A 10,023-nucleotide genomic window follows, 5' to 3' on the forward strand; every position below is an offset into this window, starting at 1 on the left:
CCTTATTTCGAGTCAGGCCATCATGGTGTCTATTCGACTGGAGGCTGCAAACTCAGGGTCCCTCTCACATACCTAGAGCTGAGAGAAGCCTCCTCTTGAGGTGCTTGTGGTAAGGTGGTATTCCTCTGGAGTCGAAGCCAGGGACTAACCCCTCACCTCGAGTTGATTTTTCGTCCACGGAACTCTTTCGTGTTGCTACAGTGACCTCAGGATCCCTATAGCCTTGAAACAGTGTTCTTGGGGTTTCTCTGGAATGCCATCTAGGAAATCACGGCTTCTTTCATGTGTGATGTGCAACACGGAATTGCTCTGCACGCAGTGCAGGGGAATCAGGCCTCATCTCGCAGCGAGGGGGAAGGCTCATGGTTTTTCTCGAGTTGCGGCGGGAACCTGGGGTATATTCTCGAGTTGCGACGGGGATGGCCCTTCCACCCACGTGTTTGTTCAGCGACGTCAGGACTCCTGCCTAGTTGCGAGGGACAACTCGGGATTCTCCTCGAGGCTTGGCAGGGCAATTGGGACGCCTCTTCATCTGTGGCGGTAGACCAAGCGTCCCTTTCCACGTGCCACAGGAATCCTGGGACTCCTATCAAGTTTCACGAGGAGTCAGGCATCGTCTCCTTTGGAGGCACTGATCTCCGCGTACCTGTGGAGTTTTCAAAGGATGTGAGGCCTCCGGTCGCGATGAGGTGGGGAACTAGGTCTTTCTCTGTGGTCTCCACAGGGGATTCAGACATCCTTTCGTCTTGGGAGATGCAAGACGAGCCTGCATTCAAGTCACTGCAGGGATATCCGGCCTTATTTCGCGTCAGGGCATCGCAGTGTCCATTCCACTTGAGGCCGCAAACTCAGGGTCCCTCTCACATACTTAGAGCTGAGAGAAGCCTCCTCTTGAGGTGCTTGTGGTAAGGTGGTATTCCTCTGGAGTCGAAGCCAGGGACTAACCTCTCATCTCGAGTTGATTCTTAGTCCACGGAGCTCTTTCGTGTTGCTACAGTGACCTCATGATCCCTCTAGCCTTGAAACAGTGTTCTTGGGGTTTCTCTGGAGTGCCATCAAGGAAATCAATGCTCCTTTCATGTGTGATGTGCAACACGGAATTGCTCTGCACGCCGTGTAGGGGAATCGGGCCTCATCTCGCGGCGAGGGGGAAGTCTCATGGTTTTTCTCGAGTTGCGGCGGGAACCTGGGGTATATTCTCGAGTTACGACGGGAATGCCCCTTCCACCCACGTGTTTGTTCAGCAACGGCAGGACTCCTGCCTAGTTGCGAGGGACAACTAGGGGTTCTCCTCGAGGCTTGGCAGGGCAATTGGGACGCCTCTCCAGCTGAGACGGGAGACCAAGGGTCCCTTTCCACGTGCCACAGGAATCCTGGGACTCCTATCAAGTTTCACGAGGAGTCAGGCATCGTCTCCTTTGGAGGCACTGATCTCCGCGTACCTCTGGAGTTTTCAAAGGATGTGAGGCCTCCGGTCGCGATGAGGTGGGGAACTAGGTCTTTCTCTGTGGTCTCCACAGGGGATTCAAACATCCTTTCTTCTTGGGAGATGCAAGACGAGCCTGCATTCAAGTCACTGCAGGGATATCCGGCCTTTTTTCGAGTCAGGGAATCGCGGTGTCCATTTCACTTGAGGCCACAAACTCAGGGTCCCTCTCACATACCTAGAGCTGAGAGAGGCCTCCTCTTGAGGTGCTTGTGGTAAGGTGGTATTCCTCCAGAGTCGAAGCCAGGGACTAACCTCTCATCTCGAGTTGATTTTTGGTCCACGGAGCTCTTTCGTGTTGCTACAGTGACCTCAGGATCCCTCTAGCCTTGAAACAGTGTTCTTGGGGTTTCTCTGGAGTGCCATTAGGGAAATCAAGGCTCTTTTAATGTGTGATGTGCAACACGGAATTGCTCTGCATGCAGTGCAGGGGAATCGGGCCTCATCTCGCGGCGAGGGGGAAGTCTCATGGTTTTTCTCGAGTTGCGGTGGGAAAGTGGGGTATATTCTCGAGTTACGACGGGGATGGCCCTTCCACACACGTGTTTGTTCAGCGACGTCAGGACTCCTGCCTAGTTGCAAGGGACAACTCGGCATTCTTCTCGAGGCTTGGCAGGGCAATTGGGATGCCTCTCCAGCTGAGGCGGGAGACCAAGGGTCCCTTTCCACGTGCCACAGGAATCCTGGGACTCCAATCAAGTTTCACGAGGAGTCAGGCTTCGTCTCCTTTGGAGGCACTGATCTCCGCATGCCTCTGGAATTTTCAAAGGATGTGAGGCCTCCGGTCGCGATGAGGTGGGGAACTAGGTCTTTCTCTGTGGTCTGCACAGGGGATTCAGACATCTTTTTGTCTTGGGAGATGCCAAACGAGCCTGCATTCAAGTCACTGCAGGGATATCCGGCCTTATTTCACGTCAGGGCATCGCAGTGTCCATTCCACTTGAGGCCGCAAAATCAGGGTCCCTCTCACATACCTACAGCTGAGAGAAGCCTCCTCTTGAGGTGTTTGTTGTAAGGTGGTATTCCTCTGGAGTCGAAGCCAGGGACTAACCTCTCATCTCGAGTTGATTTCTGGTCCACGGAGCTCTTTCGTGTGGCTACAGTGACCTCAGAATCCCTCTAGCCTTGAAACAGTGTTCTTGGGGTTTCTCTGGAGTGCCATCAAGGAAATCAAGGCTCCTTTCATGTGTGATGTGCAACACGGAATTGCTCTGCACGCAGTGCAGGGGAATCGGGCCTCATCTCGCAGCGAGGGAGAAGGCTCATGGTTTTTCTCGAGTTGCGGCGGGAACCTGGGGTATATTCTCGAGTTGCGACGGGGATGGCCCTTCCACCCACGTGTTTGTTCAGCGACGTCAGGACTCCTGCCTAGTTGCGAGGGCCAACTCGGGATTCTCCTCGAGGCTTGGCAGGGCAATTGGGACTCCTCTTCATCTGTGGCGGTAGACCAAGCGTCCCTTTCCACGTGCCACAGTAATCCTCGGACTCCTATCAAGTTTCACGAGGAGTCAGGCATCGTCTCCTTTGGAGGCACTGATCTCCGCGTACCTCTGGAGTTTTCAAAGGATGTGAGGCCTCCGGTCGCGATGAGGTGGGGAACTAGGTCGTTCTCTGTGGTCTCCACAGGGGATTCAGACATCCTTTCGTCTTGGGAGATGCAAGACGAGCCTGCATTCAAGTCACTGCAGGGATATCCGGCCTTATTTCGCGTCAGGGCATCGCAGTGTCCATTCCTCTTGAGGCCGCAAACTCAGGGTCCCTATCACATACCTAGAGCTGAGAGAAGCCTCCTCTTGAGGTGCTTGTGGTAAGGTGGTATTCCTCTGGAGTCGAAGCCAGGGACTAACCTCTCATCTCGAGTTGATTCTTGGTCCACGGAGCTCTTTTGTGTTGCTACAGTGACCTCAGGATCCCTCTAGCCTTGAAACAGTGTTCTTGGGGTTTCTCTGGAGTGCCATCAAGGAAATCAAGGCTCCTTTCATGTGTGATGTGCAACACGGAATTGCTCTGCACGCAGTGTAGGGGAATCGGGCCTCATCTCGCGGCGAGGGGGAAGTCTCATGGTTTTTCTCGAGTTGCGGCGGGAACCTGGGGTATATTCTCGAGTTACGACGGGGATGCCCCTTCCACCCACGTGTTTGTTCAGCGACGGCAGGACTCCTGCCTAGTTGCGAGGGACAACTCGGGATTCTCCTCGAGGCTTGGCAGGGCAATTGGGACGCCTCTCCAGCTGAGGCGGGAGACCAAGGGTCCCTTTCCACGTGCCACAGGAATCCTGGGACTCCTATCAAGTTTCACGAGGAGTCAGGCATCGTCTCCTTTGGAGGCACTGATCTCCGCGTACCTCTGGAGTTTTCAAATGATGTGAGGCCTCCGGTCGCGATGAGGTGGGGAACTAGGTCTTTCTCTGTGGTCTCCACAGGGGACTCAGACATCCTTTCGTCTTGGGAGATGCAAGACGAGCCTGCATTCAAGTCACTGCAGGGATATTCGGCCTTATTTCGAGTCAGGGCATCGTGGTGTCCATTCGACTTGAGTCTGCAACCTCAGGGTCGCTCTCACATACCTAGAGCTGAGAGAAGCCTCCTCTTGAGGTGCTTGTGGTAAGGTGGTATTCCTCTGGAGTCGAAGCCAGGGACTAACCTCTCATCTTGAGTTGATTCTTGGTCCACGGAGCTCTTTCATGTTGCTTCAGTGACCTCATCATCCCTCTAGCCTTGAAACAGTGTTCTTGGGGTTTCTCTGGAGTGCCATCAAGGAAATCAAGGCTCCTTTCATGTGTGATGTGCAACACGGCATTGCTCTGCACGCAGTGCAGGGGAATCGGGCCTCATCTCGCGGCGAGGGGGAAGTCTCATGGTTTTTCTCGAGATGCGGCGGGAACCTGGGGTATATTCTCGAGTTACGACGGGGATGGCCCTTCCACCCACGTGTTTGTTCAGCGACGGCAGGACTCCTGTCTAGTTGCGACGTACAACTCGGGATTCTCCTCGAGGTTTGGCAGGGCAATTGGGACGCCTCTCCAGCTGAGGCGGGAGACCAAGGGTCCCTTTCCACGTGCCACAGGAATCCTGGGACTCCTATCAAGTTTCACGAGGAGTCAGGCATCGTCTCCTTTGGAGGCACTGATCTCCGCGTTCCTCTGGAGTTTTTAAAGTATGTGAGGCCTCCGGTCGCGATGAGGTGGGGAACTAGGTCTTTCTCTGTGGTCTCCACAGGGGATTCAGACATCCTTTCGTCTTGGGAGATGCAAGACGAGCCTGCATTCAAGTCACTGCAGGGATATCCGGCCTTATTTCGAGCCAGGGCATCGCAGTGTCCATTCCACTTGAGGCCGAAAACTCAGGGTCCCTCTCACATACATAGAGCTGAGAGAAGCCTCCTCTTGAGGTGCTTGTGGTAAGGTGGTATTCCTCTGGAGTCGAAGCCAGGGACTAACCTGTCATCTCGAGTTGATTTCTGGTCCACGGAGCTCTTTCGTGTGGCTACAGTGACCTCAGGATCCCTCTAGCCTTGAAACAGTGTTCTTGGGGTTTCTCTGGAGTGCCATCAAGGAAATCAAGGCTCCTTTCATGTGTGATGTGCAACACGGAATTGCTCTGCACGCAATGTAGGGGAATCGGGCCTCATCTCTCGGCGAGGGGGAAGTCTCATGGTTTTTCTCGAGATGCGGCGGGAACCTGGGGTATATTCTCGAGTTACGACGGGGATGCCCCTTTCACCCACGTGTTTGTTCAGCGACGTCAGGACTCCTGCCTAGTTGCGAGGGACAACTCGGGATTCTCCTCGAGGCTTGGCAGGGCAATTGGGACGCCTCTCCAGCTGAGGCAGGAGACCAAGGGTCCCTTTCCACGTGCCACAGGAATCCTGGGACTCCTATCAAGTTTCACGAGGAGTCAGGCATCGTCTCCTTTGGAGGCACTGATCTCCGCGTACCTCTGGAGTTTTCAAAGGATGTGAGGCCTCCGGTCGCGATGAGGTGGGGAACTAGGTCTTTCTCTGTGGTCTCCACAGGTGATTCAAACATCCTTTCTTCTTGGGAGATGCAAGACGAGCCTGCATTCAAGTCACTGCAGGGATATCCGGCCTTTTTTCGAGTCAGGGCATCGCGGTGTCCATTTCACTTGAGGCCGCAAACTCAGGGTCCCTCTCACATACCTAGAGCTGAGAGAGGCCTCCTCTTGAGGTGCTTGTGGTAAGGTGGTATTCCTCCAGAGTCGAAGCCAGGGACTAACCTCTCATCTCGAGTTGATTTTTGGTCCACGGAGCTCTTTCGTGTTGCTACAGTGACCTCAGGATCCCTCTAGCCTTGAAACAGTGTTCTTGGGGTTTCTCTGGAGTGCCATTAGGGAAATCAAGGCTCTTTTAATGTGTGATGTGCAACATGGAATTGCTCTGCACGCAGTGCAGGATATCGGGCCTCATTTTGCGGCGAGGGGGAAGTCTCATGGTTTTTCTCGAGTTGCGGCGGGAACCTGCAGTATATTCTCGAGTTACGACGGGGATGGCCCTTCCACCCACGTGTTTGTTCAGCGACGTCAGGACTCCTGCCTAGTTGCGAGCGACAACTCGGGATTCTCCTCGAGGCTTGGCAGGGCAATTGGGACGCCTCTCCAGCTGAGGCGGGAGACCAAGGGTCCCTTTCCACGTGCCACAGGAATCCTGGGACTCCTATCAAGTTTCACGAGGAGTCAGGCATCGTCTCCTTTGGAGGCACTGATCTCCGCATGCCTCTGGAGTTTTCAAAGGATGTGAGGCCTCCGGTCGCGATGAGGTGGGGAACTAGGTCTTTCTCTGTGGTCTGCACAGGGGATTCAGACATCTTTTCGTCTTGGGAGATGCCAAACGAGCCTGCATTCAAGTCACTGCAGGGATATCCGGCCTTATTTCGAGTCAGGGCATCGCAGTGTCCATTCCACTTGAGGCCGCAAAATCAGGGTCCCTATCACATACCTAGAGCTGAGAGAAGCCTTCTCTTGAGGTGCTTGTGGTAAGGTGGTATTCCTCTGGAGTCGAAGCCAGGGACTAACCTCTCATCTCGAGTTGATTTCTGGTCCACGGAGCTCTTTCGTGTGGCTACAGTGACCTCAGAATCCCTCTAGCCTTGAAACAGTGTTCTTGGGGTTTCTCTGGAGTGCCATCAAGGAAATCAAGGCTCCTTTCATGTGTGATGTGCAACACGGAATTGCTCTGCACGCAGTGTAGGGGAATCGGGCCTCATCTCGCGGCGAGGGGGAAGTCTCATGGTTTTTCTCGAGTCGCGGCGGGAACCTGGGCTATATTATCGAGTTACGATGGGAATGGCCCTTCCACCCACGTGTTTGTTCAGCGACGGCAGGACTCCTGCCTAGTTGCGAGGGACAACTGGGATTCTCCTCAAGGCTTGGCAGGACAATTGGGACGCCTCTCCAGCTGAGGCGGGAGACCAAGGGTCCCTTTCCACGTGCCACAGGAATCCTGGGACTCCTATCAAGTTTCACGAGGAGTCAGGCATAGGCTCCTTTGGAGGCACTGATCTCCGCGTACCTCTGGAGTTTTCAAAGGATGTGAGGCCTCCGGTCCTGATGAGGTGGGGAACTAGGTCTTTCTCTGTGGTCTCCACAGTGGATTCAGACATCCTTTCGTCTTGGGAGATGCAAGACGAGCCTGCATTCAAGTCACTGCAGGGATATCCGGCCTTATTTCGAGTCAGGGCATCGTGGTGTCTATTCGACTTGAGGCTGCAACCTCAGGGTCCCTCTCACATACCTAGAGCTGAGAGAAGCCTTCTCTTGAGGTGCTTGTGGTAAGGTGGTATTCCTCTGGAGTCGAAGCCAGGGACTAACCTGTCATCTCGAGTTGATTTCTGGTCCACGGAGCTCTTTCGTGTGGCTACAGTGACCTCAGGATCCCTCTAGCCTTGAAACAGTGTTCTTGGGGTTTCTCTGGAGTGCCATCAAGGAAATCAAGGCTCCTTTCATGTGTGATGTGCAACACGGAATTGCTCTGCACGCAATGTAGGGGAATCGGGCCTCATCTCTCGGCGAGGGGGAAGTCTCATGGTTTTTCTCGAGATGCGGCGGGAACCTGGGGTATATTCTCGAGTTACGACGGGGATGCCCCTTTCACCCACGTGTTTGTTCAGCGACGTCAGGACTCCTGCCTAGTTGCGAGGGACAACTCGGGATTCTCCTCGAGGCTTGGCAGGGCAATTGGGACGCCTCTCCAGCTGAGGCAGGAGACCAAGGGTCCCTTTCCACGTGCCACAGGAATCCTGGGACTCCTATCAAGTTTCACGAGGAGTCAGGCATCGTCTCCTTTGGAGGCACTGATCTCCGCGTACCTCTGGAGTTTTCAAAGGATGTGAGGCCTCCGGTCGCGATGAGGTGGGGAACTAGGTCTTTCTCTGTGGTCTCCACAGGTGATTCAAACATCCTTTCTTCTTGGGAGATGCAAGACGAGCCTGCATTCAAGTCACTGCAGGGATATCCGGCCTTTTTTCGAGTCAGGGCATCGCGGTGTCCATTTCACTTGAGGCCGCAAACTCAGGGTCCCTCTCACATACCTAGAGCTGAGAGAGGCCTCCTCTTGAGGTGCTTGTGGTAAGGTGGTATTCCTCCAGAGTCGAAGCCAGGGACTAACCTCTCATCTCGAGTTGATTTTTGGTCCACGAAGCTCTTTCGTGTTGCTACAGTGACCTCAGGATCCCTCTAGCCTTGAAACAGTGTTCTTGGGGTTTCTCTGGAGTGCCATTAGGGAAATCAAGGCTCTTTTAATGTGTGATGTGCAACATGGAATTGCTCTGCACGCAGTGCAGGATATCGGGCCTCATTTTGCGGCGAGGGGGAAGTCTCATGGTTTTTCTCGAGTTGCGGCGGGAACCTGCAGTATATTCTCGAGTTACGACGGGGATGGCCCTTCCACCCACGTGTTTGTTCAGCGACGTCAGGACTCCTGCCTAGTTGCGAGCGACAACTCGGGATTCTCCTCGAGGCTTGGCAGGGCAATTGGGACGCCTCTCCAGCTGAGGCGGGAGACCAAGGGTCCCTTTCCACGTGCCACAGGAATCCTGGGACTCCTATCAAGTTTCACGAGGAGTCAGGCATCGTCTCCTTTGGAGGCACTGATCTCCGCATGCCTCTGGAGTTTTCAAAGGATGTGAGGCCTCCGGTCGCGATGAGGTGGGGAACTAGGTCTTTCTCTGTGGTCTGCACAGGGGATTCAGACATCTTTTCGTCTTGGGAGATGCCAAACGAGCCTGCATTCAAGTCACTGCAGGGATATCCGGCCTTATTTCGAGTCAGGGCATCGCAGTGTCCATTCCACTTGAGGCCGCAAAATCAGGGTCCCTATCACATACCTAGAGCTGAGAGAAGCCTTCTCTTGAGGTGCTTGTGGTAAGGTGGTATTCCTCTGGAGTCGAAGCCAGGGACTAACCTCTCATCTCGAGTTGATTTCTGGTCCACGGAGCTCTTTCGTGTGGCTACAGTGACCTCAGAATCCCTCTAGCCTTGAAACAGTGTTCTTGGGGTTTCTCTGGAGTGCCATCAAGGAAATCAAGGCTCCTTTCATGTGTGATGTGCAACACGGAATTGCTCTGCACGCAGTGTAGGGGAATCGGGCCTCATCTCGCGGCGAGGGGGAAGTCTCATGGTTTTTCTCGAGTCGCGGCGGGAACCTGGGCTATATTATCGAGTTACGATGGGAATGGCCCTTCCACCCACGTGTTTGTTCAGCGACGGCAGGACTCCTGCCTAGTTGCGAGGGACAACTGGGATTCTCCTCAAGGCTTGGCAGGACAATTGGGACGCCTCTCCAGCTGAGGCGGGAGACCAAGGGTCCCTTTCCACGTGCCACAGGAATCCTGGGACTCCTATCAAGTTTCACGAGGAGTCAGGCATAGGCTCCTTTGGAGGCACTGATCTCCGCGTACCTCTGGAGTTTTCAAAGGATGTGAGGCCTCCGGTCCTGATGAGGTGGGGAACTAGGTCTTTCTCTGTGGTCTCCACAGTGGATTCAGACATCCTTTCGTCTTGGGAGATGCAAGACGAGCCTGCATTCAAGTCACTGCAGGGATATCCGGCCTTATTTCGAGTCAGGGCATCGTGGTGTCTATTCGACTTGAGGCTGCAACCTCAGGGTCCCTCTCACATACCTAGAGCTGAGAGAAGCCTTCTCTTGAGGTGCTTGTGGTAAGGTGGTATTCCTCTGGAGTCGAAGCCAGGGACTAACCTGTCATCTCGAGTTGATTTCTGGTCCACGGAGCTCTTTCGTGTGGCTACAGTGACCTCAGGATCCCTCTAGCCTTGAAACAGTGTTCTTGGGGTTTCTCTGGAGTGCCATCAAGGAAATCAAGGCTCCTTTCATGTGTGATGTGCAACACGGAATTGCTCTGCACGCAATGTAGGGGAATCGGGCCTCATCTCTCGGCGAGGGGGAAGTCTCATGGTTTTTCTCGAGATGCGGCGGGAACCTGGGGTATATTCTCGAGTTACGACGGGGATGCCCCTTTCACCCACGTGTTTGTTCAGCGACGTCAGGACTCCTGCCTAGTTGCG

The sequence above is a fragment of the Cervus elaphus genome, chromosome 10 (genome assembly GCF_910594005.1).
Source record: "Cervus elaphus chromosome 10, mCerEla1.1, whole genome shotgun sequence".
Classification (NCBI taxonomy): Eukaryota; Metazoa; Chordata; class Mammalia; order Artiodactyla; family Cervidae; genus Cervus; species Cervus elaphus.